This window comes from Mobula birostris, chromosome 10, assembly GCF_030028105.1.
Source record: "Mobula birostris isolate sMobBir1 chromosome 10, sMobBir1.hap1, whole genome shotgun sequence".
NCBI classification, from domain to species: domain Eukaryota; kingdom Metazoa; phylum Chordata; class Chondrichthyes; order Myliobatiformes; family Myliobatidae; genus Mobula; species Mobula birostris.
In genome coordinates this window covers 133,469,926-133,496,636 of record NC_092379.1, presented here as the reverse complement: position 1 = coordinate 133,496,636, position 26,711 = coordinate 133,469,926, and the positions used below count along the sequence as shown (strand labels likewise).

General features: G+C 43.3%; 1 protein-coding gene and 1 pseudogene across 1 annotated transcript in view; one reads left to right on the top strand and one right to left on the bottom strand.

The window, feature by feature from the left end:
- Positions 1-26,711, top strand: part of rnf128b (ring finger protein 128b) — a 180,877-nt gene that overhangs the window by 29,344 nt on the left and 124,822 nt on the right. The window lies entirely within an intron of this gene.
- Positions 20,813-22,171, bottom strand: LOC140204397 (sin3 histone deacetylase corepressor complex component SDS3 pseudogene; annotated as a pseudogene).

The window sequence follows — 26,711 nt, the reverse complement described above, 5'->3', positions numbered from 1 at the left end:
GAACTCCCTCTGCACAAATTCCTTCTTCACCCACTTGCAACCACTGGAAGTAAATTGAATTTCACCCATGGTCTTCCTTAACCGATTTTAATTGTTAATTTTGTATGTCATTCCAACTCCAGAAACAAATTCAGTTTAGACTCCAGTACAGTGTACATTGATCACTAGTCAGAGGTGCTACCTAGTGGCTGAAAGATATAACGATCCCTGTCTATTCTCTTGAGTGGTTTTAAAAAATGACCTGGTGCTTTGTCCCTCAATCAACAGCACATTGATTATAGACACAAGGAGACTGCACGTACTGGAATGTGGATCTCTCTGACAAACAAGAGAAAATATGCAGTTGCTGGAAATCCCAAGCAACACACACAACATGCTGGAGGAACTCAGCAAGCCAGGCAGCATCTCTGGCAAAGAGTATGGTCGACATTTCAGGCCAAGACCCTTCGGCAGGACTGGAGAGAAAAGACGAATAGATTTAAAGGGTGGGGGAAGGGGAGAGAGACACTCAGGGTGATAGGTGAAACCGGGAGGGGGAGGGGGAAGTAACAAGCTGGGAAGATGATTGGTGAAAGAGATGGGATATGGTGGTGGGATGGAGGCACTACCGGAAGTTCGAGAAATCGATATTCATGCCATCAGGTTGGAGACTACCCAGAGGGAATATGAGATGTTGTTCCTCCAACCTGAGAGTGGACTCATCATGACAGTAGAGGAGGCCATAGGTAGACAAATTGGAATGGATATGGGAAGTGGAATTAAAATGGGTGGCCACTGGGAGATCTCTTTTTCTCTCTCTCACCTTATCTCCTTGCCTGCCCATCCCCTCCCTCTGGTGCTCCTCCCCCCTTTTCTTTTTCCCATGACCTTCTGTCCTCCCCTATTAGATTTCCCCCTTCTCCAACCTTGTATCTCTTTCACTAATCAACCTCCCAGCTCTTTACTTCACCCCTCCCCCTCCCAGTTTCACCTATCACCTCATGCCTCTCCCTCCCCTCCCCTCGCCCCACCTTATAAATCTACTCCTCATCTGTTTTTCATCTCCAGTCCTGCTGAAGAGCCTAGACCCAAAACGTCAACTGTACTCTTTTCCGTAGTTGCTGCCTGGCCTGCTGAGTTCCTCCAGCATTTTGAATGTGTGCGGTCTGGATCTCCCTCGCCTGGGTCTATCAGGCCATCATCTCTGTTGGATTAGGGTGTTGAATTGTTATTTTTTCTTGTAGTTTAGTTTTCCTAAGCTTGCTTTTATTTCTTTATAATCACTTACATGGAATTGTTCAGTGAATTTTCTAGTAATGATTGTATAATTGCTTTTGTATTTTTTCAAGCAACTTCTAGTTGTCAGTAGCAGATGTCGCACCATTTGAATTTGGCTGTTTTGTAGGTTAATTGTTATCACTGGAATATTTTTATCGCTGGTCTGAGTATTTGGGTGTTGAAGTGGAGATCAGAATCAGGTTTATTATCACCGGAATTTGACGTGAAATTTGTTAACTTAGCAGCAGCAGTTCAATGCAATACATAATATAGAAGGGGGGAAAGTAAATAAGTAAGTAAATCTTATTCAGTATACTTTATAAAATATATGTATATAGAATAGATTAAAAATCATGCAAGAAACAAAAACTATATATATTTTAAAAATTGAGGTGGTGTCCAAGGGTTCAATGTCCATTTAGGAATCAGATGGCTGATATGACTACCAAAGGATGTGCAAAGTGTTCCTTCCCTCTGCTCAACCGCAGGTCACCCTCGGGGAAGGTGTAGCACCTGCTTAGCCCTCCTTCCCCGGCACCCACCCCCCCCCCGTCCCGATTAGGGTCACATGAAGCCATGGAATCAGGTGGTAGATGGTCATATGAGCAGCTGGTACATATCACGTCCTGGCTATGTGACCACTGATGCCAGGTCTGAAGAGTAGTGATAATGGCTGGGGTCACCTGTCTTGTAAAGACACTTTCCAGAAGAAGGCAATGGCACACCACTTCTGTAGAAAAATTTACCAAGAACAATCATGGTCACAGAAAGGGCATGATTGCCCACATCACATGACATGGCACATAATGAACGAATGAATTCTGAGTGTGAGACGACCACAGATGCTTTTTTCTTTTTCTTTGCTCTCTCGGCTCCTCTTTCTTAGCTTTCCGCTCTTGTAACAATTTTTAAAAGTACCATAAGCATTAAGTTTTACATCTCATTCTTAAGCATCAGGATCCAAAATCTCCCACGCCATCTGCTTTCAGCCTATCAGCTGGTGTTACATTCCACTTTTCTGCTCTTTATACAGATTAGCTTCTCTCTGCAGTCTTAGCCCTGATGTAGTTTAACAATCCAAATTGCTGACCATCCCTCTGCCTTCACTGAGTTCCTCCAGCATTTTGTGTGTGTTTCTCTGGACTTCCAGCTTCTGCAGAATCTCAGATGTTTATGACTCTCTTCTTTGAAATGTAATTGCTTCTGCAAATCTTTAAAAGGATTGTTGTCTTATTTCGATTTGAATTCCTTATGGCTCTCAAGTTTCCACAAGTTTTGCACACTTGCGTCAATATTCGTGTCAAAAAAAGGGGTCAAATTTGGGGCAGCACAGTAGCATCGTAGTCAGCACATTGCTTTACAGTGTCAGTGATCCAGGTTCACTGCTATTGTCTGTAAGGAGTTTGTATGTTCTCCCCATGACTGCGTGGGTTTCCTCTGGGTGCTCTGATTTCCTTCCATCATCCAAAGATATAAGGAATAATATGTTAATTGGTCACGTGGGTGTAATTGGATGGTGCAGGCTTGTTGGACTGGAAGAGCCTAAATAAGTAATAACATAGTAAAATAAAATAGAATAAAATAAAATATCTAGGAATAATGGTGCATAGTTCCCTGAAGGTGGAATCTCATGTGGATAGGGTGGTGAACAAAGCTTTTGGTATGCTGGCCTTTATTAATCAGAGCATTGAGTATAGGAGTTGGGATGTAATGTTGAAATTGTATAAGGCATTGGTAAGACCAAATTTGGAGTATTGTGTACAGTTCTGGTCACCGAATTATAGGAAAGATGTCAATAAAATTGAGAGAGTACAGAGGAGGTTTACTAAAATGTTGCCTGGGTTTCATCTACTGATTTACAGAGAAAGGTTGAACAAGTTTGGTCTTTATTCTTTGGAGCGTAGAAGGTTGAGAGGGGACTTGATAGAGATATTTAAAATTATGAGGGGGATTGATAGAGTTGACGTGGATAGGCTTTTTCCATTGAGAATGGGGGAGATTCAAACAAGAGGACATGAATTGAGAGTTTTGCCCTTTAAGTTTAGGGGTAACATGAGGGGGAACTTCTTTACTCAGAGAGTGGTAGCTGTGTGGAACGAGCTTCCAGCAGAAGTGTTTGAGGCAGGTTTGATGTTGTCGTTTAAAGTTAAATTGGATAGATATATGGACAGGAAAGGAATGGAGGGTTATGGGCTGAGTGCAGGTCGGTGGGACTAGGTGAGAGTAAGAGTTCGGCACGGACCAGAAGGGCCGAGATGGCCTGTTTCTGTGCTGCAATTGTTATATGGTTAAAATAAATTTCCTTACACTACAGCCATTGACAGCAGGTATAGCCGCTGCAGTTTACTGAACTGTTCCAGTGACTGAGCAAATACGGAATCTAATGAAGCACCTGCCCTCTTACCCAGTCTATAGGTCACATTACCAGTAGTCAGTGGTTACCCACGTAAAATGGCTTGCACTTTCATCCCTTCTTTCAGCCAACGTAAGCATTGACTCAGTCTCTCCGAACGTGATGTGTCATGTTATCATAGCCTTACATTACAGAATGTGGCTGTGGCATATTCTCAGAGCAGAGTTATTCATGAAATAGTTGGCTTAAAGCACTACCTTGATCTCAGTGCTTCAAGTCCCTGTTGCCTTTATCTGCTTTGAATTCCATGTAGACCTCACATAATATTCCTTCTCAGTTTGTGTGCATTACTGACAGGTCGTTTGTGTTCAGCGCACCTGAGAAAGTACCAGACCGGAGTTCAAAGTAAATTTATTATCAAAGTACGTGTATGTCACCATATACTACCCTAGAAACACTTACTTGCAGGCATTCATAGTAGAGCAAAGAAATACATACAATAGAATCAATAAAAATACTCACAAAGACTGGCAATCAATGTGTAACAGAAGACAAACTATGATAAAACAAAAAATTCATTCATTACAAACTGAGAACATGAATTGCAGAGTCCATCGTTGAGCAATCAGTTCCCTGTAGAGATGAGTGAAGTTATCCATATTGGTGTGCAGAGATGCGGTGGGTGGTGGGGAGATGTTGGGCTTTTCTATTGAACTACTTTCAAGATTCCATTGAAGGTGCTTCTACTGGGCTACGAGAATGTAGAATATTGACTGGAACAGGCCCTTCTTCCCACAATGCTATACCAAGCTAATTAAATTGGTATTTAACTGTCTGTCTAAACAGATCCTAGTGTCCATATCATTTATTCCCTACACATTCATGTGCCTGTGTAAGAGCTTCGTCACCGCCTCCTCTGCCACACCTGGCAGTGCATTTGAGACACCCCTCAGTCCCTTTGTAAAAATACTTTCCCTGCACATCGCCCTTGAACTTTCTGTCTCTTGCTTTAAATACCTGCCTCTAGTGTTTGACATTTAGACCTTTGAGAAAAAGATAACCTGCTATCTCCTCCAACTCTGCCTCTCATTAATGTCTGCCAGGTCTCCTCTCAGCCTCTGCTGCTGCACAGACAATAGCTCAAAGTTTTTTCCAACCTCTCCTTATAGCTCATACCCTCCAATCCAGGCAACATCCTGCTGAACCACTTCTGCACCCTTTCCAAAGCCTCTGCATCCTTCCTACAATGGGGTGACCAGAACTGATTGCAATACTCCAGATGTGGGCTAAGCAGAGTTTTATGAAGTTGCAACATAACAACCTACCTCTTGCTCTTAGAGCTGGGAAGACAATTTCCATGGAATTGGGTTGAGCGTTTCCTAATAGACTGTGCTGAAGCCCAAATTCCAAATGTAATACTGCGTCCGGTGCTCCCGATGTGGCCTTCTATATATTGGCGAGACCTGACGCAGACTGGGAGATCGTTTCGCTGAACACCTACGCTCTGTCCGCCAGAGAAAGCAGGATCTCCCAGTGGCCACACATTTTAATTCCACGTCCCATTCCCATTCTGATATGTCTATCCACGGCCTCCTGTACTGCAAAGATGAAGCCACACTCAGGTTGGAGGAACACCTTATATTCCGTCTGGGTAGCCTCCAACCTGATGGCATGCACATTGACTTCTCAAACTTCTGCTAATGCCCCACCTCCTCCTCGTACCCCATCCATTATTTATTTATATACACAGATTCCTTTTCTCTCTCTCCTTTTTCTCCCTCTGCCCCTCTCACTATACCCCTTGCCCATCCTCTGGACTTTTTCCCCCCTCCCCCTTTTCTTTCTCCCTAGGCCTCCTGTCCCATGATCCTCTCATATCCCTTTTGCCAATCAGCTGTCCAGCTCTTGGCTCCATCCCTCCCCCTCCTGTCTTCTCCTATCATTTCGGATCTCCCCCTCCCCCTCCCACTTTCAAGTCTCTTACTATCTCTTCTTTCAGTTAGTCCTGACGAAGGGTCTCGGCCCAAAACGTCGACTGTACCTCTTCCTAGAGATGCTGCCTGGCCTGCTGCATTCACCAGCAACTTTTATGTGCGTTCCAAATGTAAGGTTTTTTTTTGTGTGCAAAACCGCACAGTGAGTTCTCATTACAGCTACAAAATAATTTCAATGATTTGAAATTGATCCCATGATTTTTACGAAGCCCTTTGTGGAACAGCCTTTTTCTTTCAGATCCAGCATAGCCATCAATCATGGCCTATTACTAATAGCCCTGGAGAAATGGTGGCGAGTTCCCTGGGAGTCACAGAGTCGTACTGTGTAGAAAGAGGCACTTTAGTCCTGCTCAGTCCATACCAAAACTGTTGCCCAGTCAGCTGGTCCCATCTACCCGTGTTTTTAGCACACTTATCTCTAAACTTTTATCAGCATGAAACCCATGAACACTACCTCACTCCTTGCTCTCTTCTGCACTACATACACTCAGTGGCCACTTTATTAGGTACCTGTACACCTGTTTATGCAAATATCTGATCAGCCAATCATGTGGCACCAACTCAATTCATCAAAGCATGCAGACATGGTCAAGAGGTTCAGTTGTTGTTCAGTCCAAATGTCAGAATGCAGAAGAAACGTGATCTACATAACTTTGACCCTGGAAAGATCAAAAGTGTCAGATGGTGTGGTTTGAGTATTGCAGAAACTGCTGATCTCCTGGGATTTTTATGTGCGACAGTCTCCAGAGTTTACAGAGAATGGTGCGAAAAACAAAAAAAAAAATCCAGTGAGCAGCAGCTCTGTGGGCGAAAATGCCTGGATAATGAGAGAGGTCAGAGGAGAATGGCCAGACTGGTTCAAGCTGACAGCTGACAAGAAGGCAACAGTAACTCAGATAAACATGTGTTACTAAAATGGTGTGAAGAAGGGCGTCTCTGAATGCCCAGCACAAGGTATCTCTAGACTATGAACATACACTCAATGGTCACATTATTAGGTATAGACCTTTGCCCAGCGACCAATCTGGACATCAGAAGTTTGAGTGGAGGGAGGTTGACTCAGGTCCACTGAGCAAGCAGAAACAGGAGCAGTGAGTCACGGCAGCAAATAGAGCTTTGATCAGCGGACCAATCTGTGTTTTAGGTTGATTAGCAATTGCAAATTAAGAGAAGGCAGGGGCAAGCACAGCAGCCATCATCTGGGTGGACAGAGTCAAGAGTGGTGATCTCGAGGCTTTAGCTCTTAGAGGCTTCAGTCAAAGAAAATAAAAGAAAAGAAATGCTTTAGGTTAAGTTTTTCCCTTCTTTATATCAGCTAGGACAGTAGAGATGTCAGGCAGGATAGCGGAATGCTCCTCTTACAGGATGTGGGAAGGCAGGAAGACCTCCATTGTCTCTTACGACTACAGCTGCGAGAAGTGCATCCAGCTCCAGCTTCTAGTAATCAGCGTTAAGGAGTTGTAGCTGGAATTAGATAAACTCTGGATCATTTGGGAGGCTGAATGGGTGATAGGACATACTGTACAGAGAAGTAGCTACACCTAAGGCGCAGGACACAGGAAACTGGGTGACAGTCAGGAAGGGGTAAGGGTTAAACAGACAGTGCAGAGTCCCCCTTAGTGCAGAGTGGCCATTCCCCTGAACAACAGGTATATCACGTTGGATACTGTTGGGGGGTGTTGATCTAACAAGAGGAAAGTCACAGTGGTTGGCTCTCTGGCACTGAGTATGGCTCTGTGATTCAGAAGGGAAGGGGGGAGAAGAGGCATGCTGTGGTGATAAGGTATTTGTTAGGGGAATGGACAGGAGGTTCCATGGGCAAGAACAAGATTCCCGGATGGTATGTTGCCTCCTGGGTACTAGGGTTGGGGACATCTCAGATCGAGTCTTCAGCATTCTTAAGTGGAAGGGTAAACAGCCAGAGGCCGTGGTCCATGCCATACTAATGACACGGGTACGACGAGTGACAAGTTAAAGGTGCTAAGTTAAAGGGCAGGATATCCAGGGCTGTGATCTCAGAATTGCTGCCCAAGCCACATGCTGATGGGGCCAGGCCTAGGAAGATTATACAGTTTAACATGTGGCTAAGGAGTTGGTGTAGGAGGGAGAGCATAAGGTTTTTGAATCATTGGGCTCTCTTCCAGGGAAGGTGGGATTTGTACAGAAGGGACAGTTTGCACCTGAACTGGAGAGGGGCTAATATTCTAGTGAGATGGTTTGTTAATGCGGCACAGTGGGGCTTAAACCAGAGTTGTAGGGGGATGGGAACCAGAGTGCCAGTATTTAGTGGAGAAGTGGATACAGGTGTTGATAAGACCTCGGACAAAGTCAGGAATCAAAAAGTTGAGCATGTTGCGACGAAAGGACATAATTCGTTGAAGATGGCGTCACATGTAGATAGGGTCGTAAAGAAAGCTTTTGGAATATTGGCCTTCGTAAATCAATGTATTGAGTACAGAGGATGGGGTGGTATGTTGGACATTGGTAAGGCCTAATTTGGAGTATTGTGTGCAGTTTTAGTCACCTACCTACAAGAAAGATATAAACAAGGTTGAAAGAGTGCAAAGAAAATTTACAAGGATGTTGCTAGGTCTAGATCACCTAAGTTATAAGGAAAGATTGAATAGGTTAGGACTGTATTCTTTAGAGCATAGAATATTGAGGAGATTTGATAGAGGTATACAAAATTATGAAGGGTATAGATAGGGTAAATGCAAGCAGGCTTATTCCACTGAGGTTTCGGTGACACTACAACCAGAGGTCATGGATTAAAGATGAAAGGTGAGAAGTTTAAGGGGAATGCAAGGGGAAGCTGCTTCACTCAGAGGTTTGTGAGTGTGTGGAATGAGCTGCCAGTACAAGTGGTGCATGCAAACTTGATTTCAATGTTTAAGAGAAGTTTGGATAGGTACGTGGATGATAGGGGTATGGACGGCTATGGTCTCAGTGCAGGTCGGTGGGACTAGGCAATTTAATTGGTTTCAGCATGGACTAGATGGGCAGAAGGGCCTGTTTCTGTGCTGTATATTTCTATGACCCTGTGACCTCCAGTATCTAATAAAGTGACCACTGAGTGTGCAAGGTAAACAACAAAATAAACACAATAATGACATTAATGAAAGATTGAGTAAGTGAGAGAGAGAGGAAAAAGTCTGAGGTAGTGTTGAAATTGAACCTTTTGCATATGAAGCTTCAGGCACCTGTATCTCCTACTGGATGGCAGCACTGAGAAGAGGACATGGCTTAGATGATTACCACAAACTAATAAGTGAAATTATTTCTCTCAGCTTCCCAACTGTCTTGGTTTTAAATTCCAGGGATTCCCACATGAAGTAACGCTATGAGAACCTGATACCGTCAAAAATCAGGCAATTGTCGACAATCTCAAATGATGCACATGGGTACAAGAAGATAAGGTGAAGCCACATAAATTCTAAATTACAACCACTCGCCTATTTTCAATTCACCTTTTCAATTTAAAACACTGGAAAGAGCTAAAATTTAAATTTTAAATCATCAGTGAACAAACCGTGTCTGAAGGTCATGCCAACTCAGAGACTATGCAAATATTCCAGTTTCTATCAGGTTTAGAGTCTCACACAACCTTTGCTCTCTCTGCACTCCTGGTTCTGACTACAAAATTTTCCATTTATATAGTGCTATTTATGTAAAATCCTCATGATGGAGATTCGCCAGATTCAGCTTTAGTTATCACATGTGCATGAAAACATTCAGTGAAATGCATCATTTGTGTTAACAACCAACACACCCAAGGATATGCTGGGGCAGCCATTTTTCACTGAGGTTAGGTGAGATTAGAACCATAAATCATGGGTTAAGGGTGAAAGGTGAAATATTTAAGGGAACATGAGAGGTGGTGAGAGTGTGAAATGAACTGCTAGCAGAAGTGGTTCGATTAGGGGAAATTTGGATAGTTAGATGGATTGGAGAGGTATGGAGGGCTATGGTTCAAGTGCAGGTTGATGACGCCATGCAGAATAACAGTTTGGCACAGACTAAATGGCCCAAAGAGTCTATGTCTGTACTGTAGTATTCTAAGACCCTAAGTGTTACCACATGTTCTAGTGCCACCAAAACATGCCCACATTGTTCAGCAGAACAGAAGCAGCAGCAGCAACAACCAGAATGCTTCCAAACCATAATTGATTGGAATAGGAGATTTAGAGTGGATGATCAGAAAACGGATCAAAGATTTTGAGGATTTAAAAGGGGAAAGGGAAGGACAGAAACAAGAATTCGGAGGAGACAATGGAGGTCAGTGAAGTCATGAAGGTTATAGAGTCACACAGCATCGGAAACAGGTAATTTGGCCCATCAGGTCCACGCTAGGTACAGGTGACCAGGATTCGGAAGCAATTAAGTTACTCAACACTATCATGAGTTGATATCAGTGCTTAATCCCCCACAAACTTTCTGTGTGGTTGAACCTTATATCTGCCTTCCCTGTTGATATTGGACCTAACAGTTGAGGGACGCGGCCATGGAAATGTGGAGTGGCAGTAACTGATGACTTTTATCCTGCCAATTGTTTTCCTTTAGTTCACCCTTTTAACTGGCACAAACAGTAACAGAAACAAGAGATTTTCAACACTTTGCACTGTAACACTGCTGTAAAACAAAGACATTTTATGTCATGTAAGTCCGTGTTAGTAGGTATGATTCTGATTCCGAAATCAGGATGGTTTTAAGTCTTAAGCTGTAAAGCTCACATCTCTTAGATTAACTTTAAGAAAGCCTCAGCTGAGAGGACAAGCAACAACCAAACCGCCAGGTGCTTTTGCAGTAGTGCAAAGGCTGTCAAAGCGTTATCAAGTATTAACATCCGTTCATTCACAGCCTGGTGGCAAATGCCTCTTCTGATTGGATATCTCTTCAAGATTCTTGATTATTTAATATCATTTTCAGTACGCAAGTGTAAAGGAGAATGAAATAATTGTTACTCCAGATCCAATGCAACACAAAAAAACACAAAAGGAACAGAATGACAATAAAAAACACAATAAATATAAATACATAAGATAGCTATTTACACAGATTGATTGTAAGTCCATAAAGTGACGCTAGGCACAGGAGTGTCAGTACATAAGGTGACTCTAACAGGAAATGATAAAGTAGTGGTGGTTGGGGGTGTGGAGGGGTTGGGGGTGTGAATGGAGGTGTTGATCAGCCTTACCGCTTGGGGAAAGTTACTGTTTTTGAGTCTGGTGTGGGTACTACATTGCCTCCTCCCTGATAGGAGTGGGGCAAACAGTCCAGGAGCAGGGTGGGTGAGATCCTTCATTACGTTACTGGCCCTTTTCTGGCACCTGAATGTATATATCTCCTTGATGGCAGGTAGGCTAGGTGTCGGCAATGTCTCTCTTGAGCCTTTCATTGGCGATTAAGTTCAGATGAACAACACATTCTGATTACACAAACTGCATTGTAGATGCATCAGTCGGCTGTTGGCGTTGATTCAGGAACAACCAAAGGACTCTGAAGACTGTCCTCTTGGCTTGGTCTCAATGCGCACACAGACTTGCTTCTGTTCACGTTGCTTTGATCGGTCGAGCCACAGAGGAGAGGTGTTGGCACCCAACGCAAAGGGGAGGACCAGATCTGCAAACTCATTGGAAATGTCTTGTCCAAGACTAAATGGTTAGTGTAATGCTTAACAGCACCAACAGTAAGATCAGAGTTCAAATCCAGCCGCTGCCTGTAAGGAGTTGGTACATTCTGTCCGTGACCGTGTGGGTTTCCTCCCACAGTCCAAAGATGTGTAGGTTGAGGTTAGTGAGTTGTGGGCATGCTCTGTTGGCACTGGAAGTGTGGCACAGGCACAGGCTCAGACTGTGTTGGTCATTTTATGTCTTGAAGTACCCGTGATAAATAAAGCTAATCTTTAATTTTTTTTAAGTTGCATTTATTTTAAAAGAAAGCCAGTTGTTTTAAAGATTAAAGATTAGCTATATCTTTCTTTAAGGCCAGTTGTTCACATGTTCTGAGGGCAAATATTTCTCATTCACCTAAATCAGGAATTTGTGCACATCTCCTCCATCTTCTGTACTTCATGTGCCCATCCTAACTCCAACAGGAGCAAGATCTGGAAGCAAGACAGAGCAGGGTTAGTTGAAGAGCCTTACAGTCCAAGCTGCCTTTATCAGCTTGCGAATAAACACTCTAAAATTTTAGCCAATGCTGCTAACAGACCCATCCTCACTGGTACAGTATCCCAGTATTACACAGTGACAGACCTGTCCCAACAGTCCTGAACCCAGTGTTACACTGTGACAGACCTGTCCCCACCAGTCCTGAACCCAGTGTTATGCAGTGACAGACCCATCCCCACCAATACTGTATCCCAGTGTTACACAGTGACAGACCCACCTCCACTGGTATTGTATCCCAGTGTTACGCAGTGACAGACTAGTCCCCACTGGTATTGTATCCCAGTGTTACACAGTGACAGACTCGTCCCCACCAGTACTGTGTCCCAGTGTTAAACAGTGAGGCCCATCCCCACCGGTATCGTACCCCAGTGTTACACACTGACAGACAGTCCCCACCGGTATTGTATCCCAGTGTTACACAGTGACAGACCCTTCCCCACCAGTACTGTGTCCCAGTGTTACACAGTTGCAGATCTATTCAAGGATTCAAAGTACGTTTATTATCGAAGTATGTTTGCAGTATACAACCCTGAATTCCGTCTTCCCCACAGACAGCCATGAAACAAAGAAAAACCATGGAACCCGTTCAAAGAAAAACATCAACCCCTACCTCTGCACACAAAAAAATTGCAAAAATGGCAATAAAAACATGAGCAAAAAAACACAATATAAAACACAAAATCAAAAGAGTCCGGGCATATTCAGTTCGTTTCTGCAGGCCTGCCTGGTTCAAAGTCAGCAAAAGAAGAGTGACTAGAAACCAGGAACGCATCACAGTGCAACCCACAAACCGCGTTGATAAACCTTGCTCTGGCACCATCCTCTGACAGCATTGAGGGAGAGAGAGATATTTGAATGCAGGGACCTTCCTTCAGCAGCAGCAAGTGAGAGGCTAGTAGACAGCACTGCACCTTCTGCACTGCAGTCTCCTGTGGCAAGGTCGGTGAGAAAAGGAGTCAATCATGGGCCTGTGCCCCATCTCTGGGCTTCTTGGCCTTCAGACCACACGCTTCGCTGAAGGCCACACAGAACCCTCTTAGACAGCAAAGCACCAGATCGGACCGCAGACATACCGGCAAGATGCAGATAGCAGGCGCTGAACAGCAGATCACAAACTCCAACAGTAGCAGAAGCAAATTTGAAAGAGAAAGAAAATGTAAAAGAAGTGAAACAATAGATAGCTTTATGAACCATCCAAAGGATGTCATCACTGGTAGTGTTGTTCACTGGCACCATCTTCTTCTGGTCAGCCATGTATCCAAGTGTTACACAGTGACCCACCAGTACTCCATCTGTGTCCCTCAGTGACAGAAACATTGCCTTTATACTGCACCCCTGTTCCCCGCCAAAACTCTATCCACGCCCTTTCCTGGGCTCAACATATCAAAGCAGCTGCAAAGGAGGCATGGTAGCAGCTGTATATCATTAGGAGTTTGAGGAGAAATGGTATGTCACCAAAGACACCGGCAACTTTCGACAGATGTACCATGGGGAGCATTCTAACTGGCTGCGTCACTGCCTGGCGTGGGGAGAGAGGGTCACTGCACAGGATCGAAATAAGGTGCAGAGAGTTGGAAACTCCATCGTCAGCACTGGCCTCCATAGTATCCCGGACATCTTCAAAGACTGTTGCCTCAAAAAGGCGACATCCATCATGAAGAACCCCCATCACCCAGGTCATGCCTTGTTCTCACTGCTACCACCAGGAGGCAGGTACAGAAGCCTGAAGGCCTGAACACTCAGTGGTTTAGGAGCAGCTTCTTCCCCTCTGCCATCCAATTTCTGAATGGACATTGAACCCATGGACACTACCTCACTACTTTTTAATTTCTATTTTTCCACTACCTACTTAATTTAACTGTTTTTATAAATATACTGACTGTAGTTCATGCTTTTCTCTATTATTATGTATTGCATTGTACTGCCGCTGCAAAAGCAACCAATTTCACAACATATGTCAGTGCTACTAAAGCTGATTCTGACTCTGACAGATCCATCCCTTCAGTACTGTACTCTGTTCCTCCATGACAGACCTGCACCCATGATATTCAGTGATCAGACACATGTCTGGAACTTGGACATGGATCTGATGATGATGGACGTAACCTATTGGGTGTTTGGTCGTGGGAATTGTATCTGGTGGATCCTGGGCCTGGCAACCGGGCAACCAACTAATGAACTGGAAAAACCGAGCTCTACCTCTGCACCATTTCCCCCCCCCACCTCCGGCCCCCACACTCTAATACTAGGTGATATCACTGATGTCACTTTTAAGGATTTGTGATGGGCAACCAGGCAGGAAAGGGGCTTTCTGTGGGGGAATCTGGGCCTGCAGGAGACCTGAGTTGTGTGTGCAGGCTGAGTCCAACTAACTGGAGCACCAGAGACCTTAATATGACTTGCTCACATCGAGGTATAATGGAGCCACTGTGAAAAGGCTTGGAACTCGAGATCAGGGCTGCTGTTGGCAATGTGAACCTACACTGCGGTGACTGACTATCACTCTCAGAGCCTGGTGTGAAAATATTGACATCAACCTCCCAGTGAACACTGATCTTTGCAATTCATTTAGAAAGTGAAGAAAAATATGCTTAACATTTCCTGGGTGTGTTCCAGGGATTTAGAAGGCAGGGTCCTAAAAACTGTGAGAGAATTACGGACGTCGGCAGCGTTGAGTGGTGTGTTTAAACCTGTGGCACAAGGCTGCTCAGTATTGCCAAATACAATGAAAAGCATCATTTAAATAAATAGAACTGAAAATGCAGTGTGTCAGTGTATAAGCATTCAAAACAATTCTTCACCTCCTCACCTGGAGACCACAGTGTGTGCAGATTGGAATTAACATCTCCTCCTCAGTGACGATGAACACCAGCGCACCCTCAAGGATCCACGCTCAAACACCATCTATAAATTTGCCATTAATGTAATGCTTGCCGTCGTTAGGATCGGAAAAAGCGGCAGAGGATTGCAAGCTCAGCCAGCTCCATCACGGGCACTAGCCTCCTCAGCATCCAGGACATTTTCAACCGGCAATGCCTCAGTCATTACGGACACCCAGGACATGCCCTCTTCCCATTGCTCTGATCAAAGAGGAGGTACAGGATCCTGAAGACACACAGCTTCTTTCCCTCCACCCTCAGATTTCTGAATGGACAATCAAAGCTCCAAGCTCAAAGTAAATTTATTATCAAAGTACATATATGTCACCATATGCAACCCTGCGATTAACTTTCTTGTGGGCATACTCAGTAAATCTATAAAATAATAACCCTAACAGAATCAATGAAGGATGCTCAAATAGGCCATTCAGCCACAGTGCAGAAGACAACAAAATGTGCAAATACAAAAGAAGAAGAAATAATAATAATATGTAAATAAGTAATAAATTTTGAACCAACCCGTGAACACGACCTCACTATTTTTGGTTCTCTTAATTTATTTTTTAATACATATTTCTTATTGCAATTTGTTTTCTTAATGCGTTGCACTGTACTGCTGCTACAAAACAACAAATTTCATGACATATGCCAGTGACATTAAACCTTGTAAGCGGAACAAGTGCTACACATGCCCTTACACTTCCTCCATAACCGCCATTCAGGGCCCCAGACAGTCTTTCCAGGTGAGGCGACACTTCACCTGTGAGTTGGCTGGGGTGATATACTGTGTCCGGTGCTCCCGATGTGGCCTCCTATATATTGGCGAAACCCGACGCAGACTGGGAGACCGTTTCGCTGAACACCTACGCTCTGTCCGCCAGAGAGAGCAGGATCTCCCAGTGGCCACACGTTTTGATTTCACATCCCATTCCCATTCTTACATGTCTATCGGCGGCCTCCTCTACTGTAAAGATGAAGCTAACCTCAGGTTGGAGGAACAACACCTTATATTCCATCTGGGTAGCTTCCAACCTGATGGCATGAATATTGACTTCTCAAACTTCCGCCAATGCCCCACCTCCCCCTCGTACCCCATCCGTTATTTATTTATATACACACTTTCTTTTTCTCTCTCTCCTTTTTCTCCCTCTGTCCCTCTGACTATACCCCTTGCCCATCCTCTGTTCCCCCTCCTTTTTCCTTCTCCCTGGGCCTCCTGTCCCATGATCCTCTCATATCCCCTTTGCCAATCACCTGTCCAGCTCTTGGCTCCATCCCTCCCCCTCCTGTCTTCTCCTATCATTTTGGATCTCCCCCTCCCCCTCCCACTTTCAAATCTCTTACTAACTCTTCCTTCAGTTAGTCCTGACGAAGGGTCTCGGCCTGAAACGTCGACTGTACCTCTTCTTAGTGATGCTGCCTGGCCTGCTGCGTTCACCAGCAACTTTGATGTGTGTTGCTCGTATATTAAACCTGATTCTGATTTAATTTGGTCAGACTAAATTTGATTCCTCACTGAAAAACTATTTTACTCTCTCTCCCGGATACAGTAGGGCAAGGTAACATAGTTAAACTGGGAAGGCAGGAATGGTGCAGAGAGGACAAAGGAACTCAGAACAAGCAGTGCAGAAATTTAGGTGCCTAACACAATATGGAGAGGGGCAGACACAGTGTGGATGAGACAAAAGGCTACCAAACCTTAAGTAAACGTGTAAATCACTCAGCCTCACCTTAAATCATTTTTACTGCTTACTTTAGCCACTCTCTGTGTCAATGAGTTCCACATAATTCACGTGGGACCCGCAAGAAAATATATATTGACATACATGTACTTTGATAACAAACTTACTTCGAACTTTTTGACAAACGATCCCTTCCCTACAATCCGTCCTCATTTTTGGTGTCAAATATCGTGTTACCTAGATGAATACTGAGCTGTCTACATCAGTGGTGGAGACAGTCAGTAGCTTTAAATTCCTGGGCATTAACATATTGAATGACCTCTCCTGAGCCCAGCACATAGATGCAATCACAAAGAAAACTTTATTTTCTTAGGAGGTTAAGGAGGTGCGGCTGGTCACCAAACACAATGTCCTGCTGAAAATATCCTGTCTGGCTGCAACATGGTTTTATATGGCAATTCAAATGCAGAGGAACACAAGAAGCTGCAAAGAATAGTGGGCATTGCCCAATATATCCTGGGCACATCTCTCCCCACCACCAGTAGTATCTATAAAAAGCACATTGGCCTTCATCAATCAAAGTATTGAGTACAGAAGATGCAATAATATGCTGAAGTTGTAAAAGACCTTGGTGAGACCTAATTTGGGGTATAGTGTGCAGTATTGTTCCCCCATCTACAGGAAAGATGTAAATAAGTTTGAAAAATACAGAGAAAATTTACAAGGATGTTGCCAGGTCTGGTGGAGCTGAGTTACATGGAAACATTGAATAGGTTAGGATTTTATTCCTTGGATCGTTGAAGATTGAGGGGAGACTTGATAGCGTAAACAAAATTATGGACGGTATAGATCGGGTATATATAAGCAGGCATTTTTCATTGAGGTTGGGTGGGACTATGACTAGAGGTCATGAGTTAAGGGTGAAAGGTGAAAGGTGAAAAGTTTAAGGGAAACATGAGGGGAAACTTCTTCACTCAGAGGGTCGTGAGAGTGTGGAACGAGTTGCCAGCACAAGTGGTGTATGCAAGCTCAATTTCAAGTTTAAGAGAAGTTTGGATGGTTATATGGATGGTAGAGGCATGGAGGGCTATGGTCCCAGTGCAGGTCAATGGGAGTAGGCAACTTAGATGGCTTGGCACGGTCTAGATAGGCCAGAGGGCCTGTTTCCAGTCTGTACTTTTCTATGACTCTATGACTGTACGTACTGCCTCAAAAAGGAAGCATCCATCATCAAAAATCCCCACCATCCAGGCCATGCCATCTTCTCATAGCTACCACTGGACAGGAGGTACAGAAGCGTGAAGTCCCACACCACCAGGTTCAAGAACAGCTACTTCCCTTCAACTGTTCAGTTCCTAAACTAGCCTGCACATTCCTAATCACCACAGCAACACCATAACCACCTTGATCACTTTGCACAAAAATGGACCTTGTGCTTCCAACACCAACATAGCACGCCCACAACCTACTAACCGTACCCGTACACTTTAGGAATGTGGGAAGAACTGGAGCATGCAGATGAAAGCCATGTGGTTATGGGGAGAATGTACTCCTTACAGACAGCGGCAGGGCTCGAAGCCCAATCACAATAGCTAGTGCTGTTGCTAACTTCTTTATACAGTACCCTCAGTGTTACATACAGCACACAGTCTGCTGAATGTACCAGCTTCCTTCAGTTTGAACCAGTCTGGTCAGTCCTCTCTGAGATCTCTCATTAACAAGGCATTTTCACCCACAGAACTGCCACTCACTGCATGTTTTTGTTTCTCACACCATTCTCTATAAACTCTAGAGACAATTGTGTGTGAAAATCCCAGGAAGAAAGCAGTTTCGGTGATACTGAAACCACCCTGTTGCATAGCAATAAATCATTCCACGGTCAAAGTCACCTGGGTCACATTTCTTCTCCATTTTGATGTTTGGTCTGAGGAACAACTGAACCTCTGGACTATGTCTCTATGTGCAATATATAACATATTTATAACTCATAAAGATATATATATATAATGAGTAAATAGTGCAAAAAGAGGAAAATGAGGGAGGGAGTATTCATGGACTTATTGTTCATTCAGAAATCTGATGGCGGAGGGGAAGAAGCTATTCCTCTGCAGGCTTCCTTATCTCCTCTCTGGTGATAATGCACACAGGGCATGTCCTGGGTGATGCGGATCTTTTTGAGGCATCGCCTTCCATAAACGTCTTCGATGATGGGGAAGCTAGTGTCCATGATGGAGCTGGATGAGTTTTTTCCAGTCCTATGCGAGTGGCCCCTCCATACCAGACAGCGATGCAACCAGTTAGAATGCTATAGAAATTTGCTAGAGTCTTTGGTGACATACCAAGTCTCCTTAAACACCTAAGGAAATACTGAGGAAGGCTAGCATGCCTTCTTCATAATTGCATTAATATGTTGGACCCAGGATAGATCTTCAGAGATGTTGACACCCAGAAACTTAAAACTGTTGATCCCTCGATAAGGACTGGTATGTGTTCCCTTGATTTCCCCTTCCTAAAATCTACATTCAATTCTTTGGTCTTACTGATGCTGAGTGCAAGGTGGTTGTTGCAATCTATCTCACTCCTGTATGCCTCCCCATCACCATTTGAGATTCTGCCAACAGTTTCAAGACGGACATGAACATGTATTTATGTCTTTGTATGAAAACCACAAAATCACGAGGATTCAAATAGAGATGAATCATAAAATTATTTTAGTGGAGCTATTGCCTCACCTGATCACATTGCTACACTTTCAAGAAGGTTCTGAAGGTCACGTACCTGCCTGTTTTATCATGACAGAAATCTGCTTCAACATGATGACTTAACAATGTCTATGTGTGCTTGTGCTGAGCCTGGGATTGTAGATGAGGAGTTAAATTAGGCTTGTATTTTTCCTGACTTGTAATAACCTGAGTGTCAAGAGGACAAAAGTGTTGTCACATTATCCATTGCCTCTCTGAAGCAATGTTCAAAGTTCAAAGTAAATTTATTATCAAAGTAGGTATATGTTACCATGTCCTACTGTGAGATTCATTTTCTTGGTGCCACCAAGAAATACAATGGAATCAACGAAAAACTACACACACAGACGGCAATCAAACAATGTACAAAAGACAAACTGCACAAATACAAATAAAATAAACAGAGAGATAGATAATGCTGAGGACATGAGTTGACAATAGTGTCCTTGAAAGTGAGTCCAAAATGTGTGGAATCTTTTCAGAGTTGAGGTGAATGAAGTTATCCACGGTGGGTCAGAGACTGATGTTGAAAGATAATAACTGCTTCTGAAATGTAACTTATTTTTCATCTTCTCTGACCTCACATCATCATTCCTATTTGGCTAGATCCTTGACCAGCTCTGATACTAGTGCTGCCATCAGGAAGAAGGGACAGGAGCCTCAGGATTCATACCACCAGGTTCAGGAAATTATTACTCCTCAACTGTCAGGCTCTTGAACGAGTGGGGATAACGCCACTCAACTTCACTCTCCTCATCACCGAACTCTTTCCACAAACTATGGACTCACTTTCAAGGACACTTCATCTTATCTTCACAATATTTATTTATTCTTATTATGTATTTTTTCTTTTTAATTGTGTATGTGGCCTGTTTACACAACAATGTTATTAATAAAAACGCTGGAGACGGGAGCTACACGGTTCTTTACTGTCAGAAACCGAACTCGGCACACACGTACAGATCAATACGTGCCTAATAGCGCATGCAACGACGTGTTACTAAAACATAAATTAGTCCCTTATTATACTGTAGGCTATACGGTACACTCTTCCCCTTTTATTTTAATAGTGCATCAACTGTTTTTTTTACTGGGGCACTATGCTAAACAAATATGTTTACCCTTATCATACAAATGCCTACCATTTGTTTACTTAGTAACTTAATAATATCAAATTATAACAAAGTAACGTAATAATGTCAAATTATAACAAGCCTTTTTTTAACTTTTGGTCTAAGACCCATTTATAACTCAAGTCTCAGGGGTGGGGGGTTCTTCTCTAGATTGTCTGGCACTGAAGCAAATAGGTCTTCACTCTATTATCTGGAATAATTTGAACAATCCACAAATTGGCAGGTTCCAGCCATAAAGAGTGGTCACCTCCATCTTGCAAAGATGAGTAAAGCAAAGTGAAATCCGTGAAAAGGTGAATGTTATCCTGAAAAATATGTACAATCATCAAAACTGAGATGGCATTGGAAAGTGTTTTCAAGTAGTGTGTTCTCCAGTCTGTCAATAAACTTGTCAATAAATCCTGATGAAGAGTCTCAGCCTGAAATGTCAATTGCACCTCTTCCTAGAGATGCTGCCTGGCCTGCTGCGTTCACCAGCAACTTTGATGTGTGTTGTCAATAAACTTGTTTGTTTTAATACAGATTTCCATATAAAAGTCACGAACAGTTGACCTTTGAGCATAGGGAGTTAAGAAGATGTGCGCCTCCAACTTGCTAAGAGTTCTAGGCAGCAGGTCGCCTCCGTATCATGAAGACTCCTCTGTGCAGCTGTCCTAGATATATACGCATCTTTCTGCTATCACTTGTCTTCCTTACCCATATCTCATTTGTTCCAACTGAGCTAATTACACAGCCAATCTTTGTATTCTCCTTAGATTCCAAATAGATAGCCTGACCTTTATGATACCATCTCTTATCATAATATAACTTTCCACCTTCTATTCGTGCTTCATATCTTTGTGCTGGTGATTCAGCAGGAGTGCTGGGAAGATGCTCAGCAGAAGACGGAGATGCTGGTCTTTTTGGAGATTTAAGCTTATTGAGAGTTCGCAGATCTTCCATTATCTGTTCATCTGTTAACAGGTAATTTAACTGCACAGGTGCAGGTTTTCATCTTTTATCTGTAATTGGAAGAAGGTCATTAGGTCTCCTTCTTAGTTTCATAGTCATTATTGGCTTTACCTCCATAGAATCTCCTGTGAGTTCCATTGTTAGCCTCTCATTCTCAATCATCTTTTTCTTTTCTTCTAACTCAATCTTTTTATCTTCAAATTCCTTCACTGCTGCTTTCTTCTCTTTAATATAATTCCTTTCCACTTGTTCTGTCTCCAGTTGCAGAAAAAGCTCTGCATTTCGTATTCTTTCCTTGTATTGTTGATCTAGTTTCTTCATCCTTTTCTGATACTCCTGCAAAGTGCCTTCCTGTAACTGCTGTGGCTGTCTTTTGAGAGATGTCAATTTCTCCTGGAACATCTGCTCGTTTACTTCCAGGTAGTCTTCATCATCCTGCTTATTGGCAATATCTGTGTTTATTGCTTATTTATTTATTATTATTATTATTATTTCTTTCTTTTTGTATTTGTTCAGTTTGTTGTCTTTTGCACACTGGTTGAATGTCCACGTTGGTGCAGTCTTGCATTGATTGCGTTATGGTTATTATTCTATGGATTTATTGAGTATGCCCACAAGAAAATGAATCTCAAGGTTGTATATGGTAGCATATATGTACATTGATAGTAAATTTACTTTGAACTTTGAGTTAACAGCCAAGAAAACCTAAGGATGTGCTGGGGGCCGTCCTCGATTGTCACCACACATTATTACACCAACACAACCTACCCACAATGTTCAGTAGAACAACACAAGCAGCAACAACAATAACAAAACAAAAACAACAATAGCAAACAGACCCCTTTCTTCCTTCACACCCAACAACCCATCCACTGAGGTATGGGACCCCTTTGGGGCCTCCAGCCTACAATCTACAGAAGACTCACAGGCTTCGATCCTCGGACTTCTAGACATATCACCAAGCACGTCTGGAACACATCCAATGCAGGTTTGTGTTTGGCTAGCAGGCATCGGTCTTCCGACTTGCAGACACACCAGCCGGCTTCCGGCTCACAGACATTAGTCCTCCGATTTCCAGACACATCGTCAGGTCTCCTACTCAAGGACTCAACAACAGCGCTCCTGTCTACTGCCCACATAGACCTCCAACCCTTGAACTCGCTGATCTGGGGGATTTGCCGACCCGAGTGGGGGTGGGGGGGGATTGTGGTGGTGGTGTTATCACCAGCCTATGGGTACTGGGCCTCCCATTGACTGGGGATCACTCATCCATGTCTCAGCACCGGCTCCTGCCTCAGACTCTTGATTTACTGCCTCCTGAGTGCTAACTCTCCTCATCCTTGTCCCGATACCTTAGCGTGTCTCCTAATACCCATGCTGCACCCAGAACCATCTCTATGAGCCTAAGAAAACAACTAGGTCTGAGACGCCTCCATGGCATTTGCCATAGTGAAGGGAATACAGGAGCTCCCGGACATCCTATCAGCAATGCCCCACTTGCCCCAGGGAGAACCTGCAGATCCCAGAGAGAACAATCCATCCCCCTTACAACCCACTCAGCCCTAACAGACGCCCTCTTATACTCACAAATATGCCAAGAATTGATTCTGCCGTAATTTACCTTATCAGGTTTGGCAATGTAAACTGAGGTGGTCTGAGGTGGGATCAGATCCAGCTCCAGTGATTCAGTTACCCAGAACTAGTTTCTCGCTGACCACATACTCTCATTCAGGTTAACATGCCTGTCTCCTCCCTCTATCACTAGAAGAATCAGTGCACAATAACCTGTATCAGTAACTCCAACCCCACCCATAATAAATACTTTAGATTTAGCGACGAGGTTATAGACATGCTCATGCTGTTTGGTTATGGGTTCTAAAAGCTGATAAATTTAAATTCCTGTACACACCCCTGTTCTGACGTCAGTTTATGTGGTAGGTTTTCGCAAATAAAACGACATGATGCTTTCAGTGTTTTAGAAAAACTGTAACAATTCACTTACTGTATTCCAGATACTGAACACAAAAAGCACGGTACCAGAACTTGAGGTAATTACCTCAAACTAGCCTCTTAAAGTGAACCCCAGCTCAATGTCAATGGTTGTGAATTATGTGCGTTTCTACCAATTACGTTATACGACAATGTGAGCGCCAACGGATTGACGCTGGTGACACACATAACATTTTACAGTGTAGTCACTGGTGGTTCGGGCAGCAATGAAGGTCCTCCGTCTCTGGTGGGGCTTCCTTCATCGTGCTGGTAGCTTCCTCTCAGTTTGCACTACTGTCAGTCTTGCAAGTCCCAGGTGGAGACTCAGGAATACCTTTGCGCTCAGACGGAGAGGGATTCTTTATTGCTGTTTCCTTAACAGTTTTGTCCAACCAGCCAGGGTTGTTAGCATTGAGTTGAATCCCCAAAAACTGGAGGACCAGTGGACCACTCTTAAGTCTGTCCTCAATCCTTTGCCCTGTTCGGGATGGGTGACCCTACTAAGAGCCAAAGCATAAAGCCTTGACTCCAGCCAGCGTAGCTCTCTGGGTCATTGAGACACACAACCCTCCAAACCACAAAAAGGTTTCGGTCCTGTTGGAGGGTACAATGCAGGTGACCCAGATTCAATTCCCACCACTGTCTGTAAGGAGTTTATATGTTCTCCCTGTGACCACGTGGGTTTCCTCTGGGTAGTCAGATTTCCTCCCACATTCTGGAAGGATTAGAAAATTGTGAGCATGCTATGTTGGTATGAGAAGCATGGCAACACACGTGGGCAGCCGCCACTGGCACATCCTTGGATTGTGTTGGTCATTGACATGTAACATTTATTTCGTGTGATGAAGAAATTTCTTCAGACAGAGTCTATGGAATTCATTGCCACAGACAGCTGTGGAAGCCAAGTCATTGAGTACATTTAAAGCGAAGTTTGATAGGTTCTTGATTAGTAAGGACGTCAAATGTTATGGAGAGAAGGCAGGAGAATGTAATTGAGAGGGATAATAAATCAGCCATGGTGGAATGGTGGAGCAGACTCAGTGGGCTGACAGGCCTAATTCTGCTCCAATATGTTTTGGTTTTATTATACTAAGCATCGTCTTATTACTAAGTGAAGCCACGAGAGCAGTTGGTGGCTGGTTGTCTGAGCAGTTGGTGCATATTACAAGTCCTGGTTGTGCGACCACTGACGTCAGGCAGAGGCAGACAATCTCTGAAGAGTGTTGATAAGGGCTGAGGTCACCCATCTTCCAAAGATACTGCCCAGAAGTCAATGGCAAATACTTCCATAGAAAAATTTGCCAAGAACAATCAGGGTCATGGAGAAGTCAAGAAACAGCACGTAACGATGATGATAACTAAAGATTTAACTGTATGTACTTGTGACAAATAAAGATAATCTTTATCTTTAATTAGCCATCCCTTGAACTAGCCAAACAAGTTAGCTGCCTTCGTCAACTCATTGCCTTGCTTGATCACTTTGGAATCAGTTAGACTGGGTGAAGGCAGGTTTCCTCAAAGATCATTAGTGTAACCCAACCAACCGCTGGGTTTTCCATAAGTACCCGATTCCATTTTCAAACGAAATTTAAATTTTCTAATTCATGTTCGTGGACTGGGAGTATAGTTTCAGTGTTCTAGGTCTGGGTGATCATCCTGTAGACTACTGTAGCGGCTACTCGAACAACCAACACTGCTTAGAGACGAAGCAAGTGGGGGTTAATCCTGTATGACATGCTCTCCAATCCAAAAACGGCTCCCAAATCGAAGAATATGTTCAATCCTTTATTAAGAAACCAGCAAAATAAGCAATCTTGAAGCAATAAAACTAATGAAACTAAAACTAGTGATATAACAAAATAAACATTCTTTGTATTAAACATACTTAAGCTTTCTTCAATGTGATTAGGCATAATTAAGTGAACTTAATTGGGCTTAAGCGTGTTTAAGCTGTCAACAAAAAAATAACAAAAAAGAAAGATAGCACTGCCTAGCACACTCCCTGACTTTAGAATGACCCTAGAATGAATACATAACTAAACTCTTCACTTCTATCACACCCTAACCAACGTGACTAACTACCATAATAAACATAACAAATTCGCAACACAATCTACCATGCAGATAGAAAACAGGTACATGGCTTCTGCAAATACCATTCCCATTCCAGAGCACCACAACACAGTTACCTGTCCAGTTTCGATTCAGGTGGAAACTCCACCAAAAGGTGGCAGGAGCCAGTGGAGAATCCTGTCAGGTGTAAGTTTGTTTAGACAGAGAGAGGTGGGTGGTAGGGGCAGATACATTATGGACATTTAAGAGACTCTTAGGTAAAGTTTGGATATGGATGAAAGGAAAATGTAGAGTGGTGTTGGAGGGAAGGGTTAATAGATTGAATATTGGTAAAATATCATGGGTTGAAGGGCCTGTACTGTATGGAATGTTCTATATTCCAGAAGCTTCTGGTGCTCCGTTGGATTTGCTCCCTGACATGGCTGCATATTCATTGGAAAATCAAAGCAACTCAAGCATGGTAGCATAACGCTTTGCAATGCCAGTAACACAGGTTCAATTCCTGCCACTGCCTTGTTGGCAGCCTGTATGCTATGACTGAAATGGCATGGGTTTCTTCCAGTTTCTCCAGTTTCCTCCCACCTTCTAAAATGTACGGGTTAGGGTTAGTAAGTTGTGGGCATGCTACGTTGGCACTGGACATCATGATGTCCAGAGCGTTATGTTTTAAATTTCAAACTAAATTCTATGGAAACGAAATCCTTCGTCGTATCATGGGGGTTTCATTGGGAAAGTTAAGTTGAAGGCTGAAATAGAGTGAGATCAAACATGACTAGGGAGATTGAAAGTGGTGGGGGACAGATAATCTATATGATGAACCAGTGGCTGAACACTCAAAGAGCGAAATAAGATTTAAAGAAAGGCTTATTGATATCAGAGGCTGCCTGCCAGTAACGTAAGACAAAAGAAATGTAAGAACATCCCCAGAGCAGTCAAGAGATGGATGAAAGTATCGCGACAGGGAGGGAATGGTGATATTGTTACTCTGTAGCTCATGTTCTCTGTATTATTTGTTTGCTATATTTTATTGTTTGCAAGATTTGTCCTCTTTTGCACACTGGATGTTTGTAGGTCCTTGTTGTGTGTGTAGTTTTTCATGGGGATTCTATTGTGTTTCTTTGTTTTATGGGTACCTGCAATAAGATGAATCTTTCATAATAAATTGACGTTGAACAGGACTCTGCTTTGATGGCAGTTAATGACTGAGTCTCGACTGCCCTCCAGTGTAGAGAAGCACAGGGATTCACCCCGTAAAGACACTCTTCCTTAGATCACTTCCAAACTGCATACCCTTTATTCTGAGACTGTGACCCCTGAATCTGGTCCCCCTAGCCCAAGGAAACAAATTCATGCATCTGCTATGTGGAACCTTCTAATATTTTCTATGTCTCAACGAGGCGACTTCCCATTCTTCTAAAAAAGGAGGCCTGGTTCCAAAGTTCAAAGTAAATTTATTATTAAGGTGCGTATAGGTTACCATATACTACTC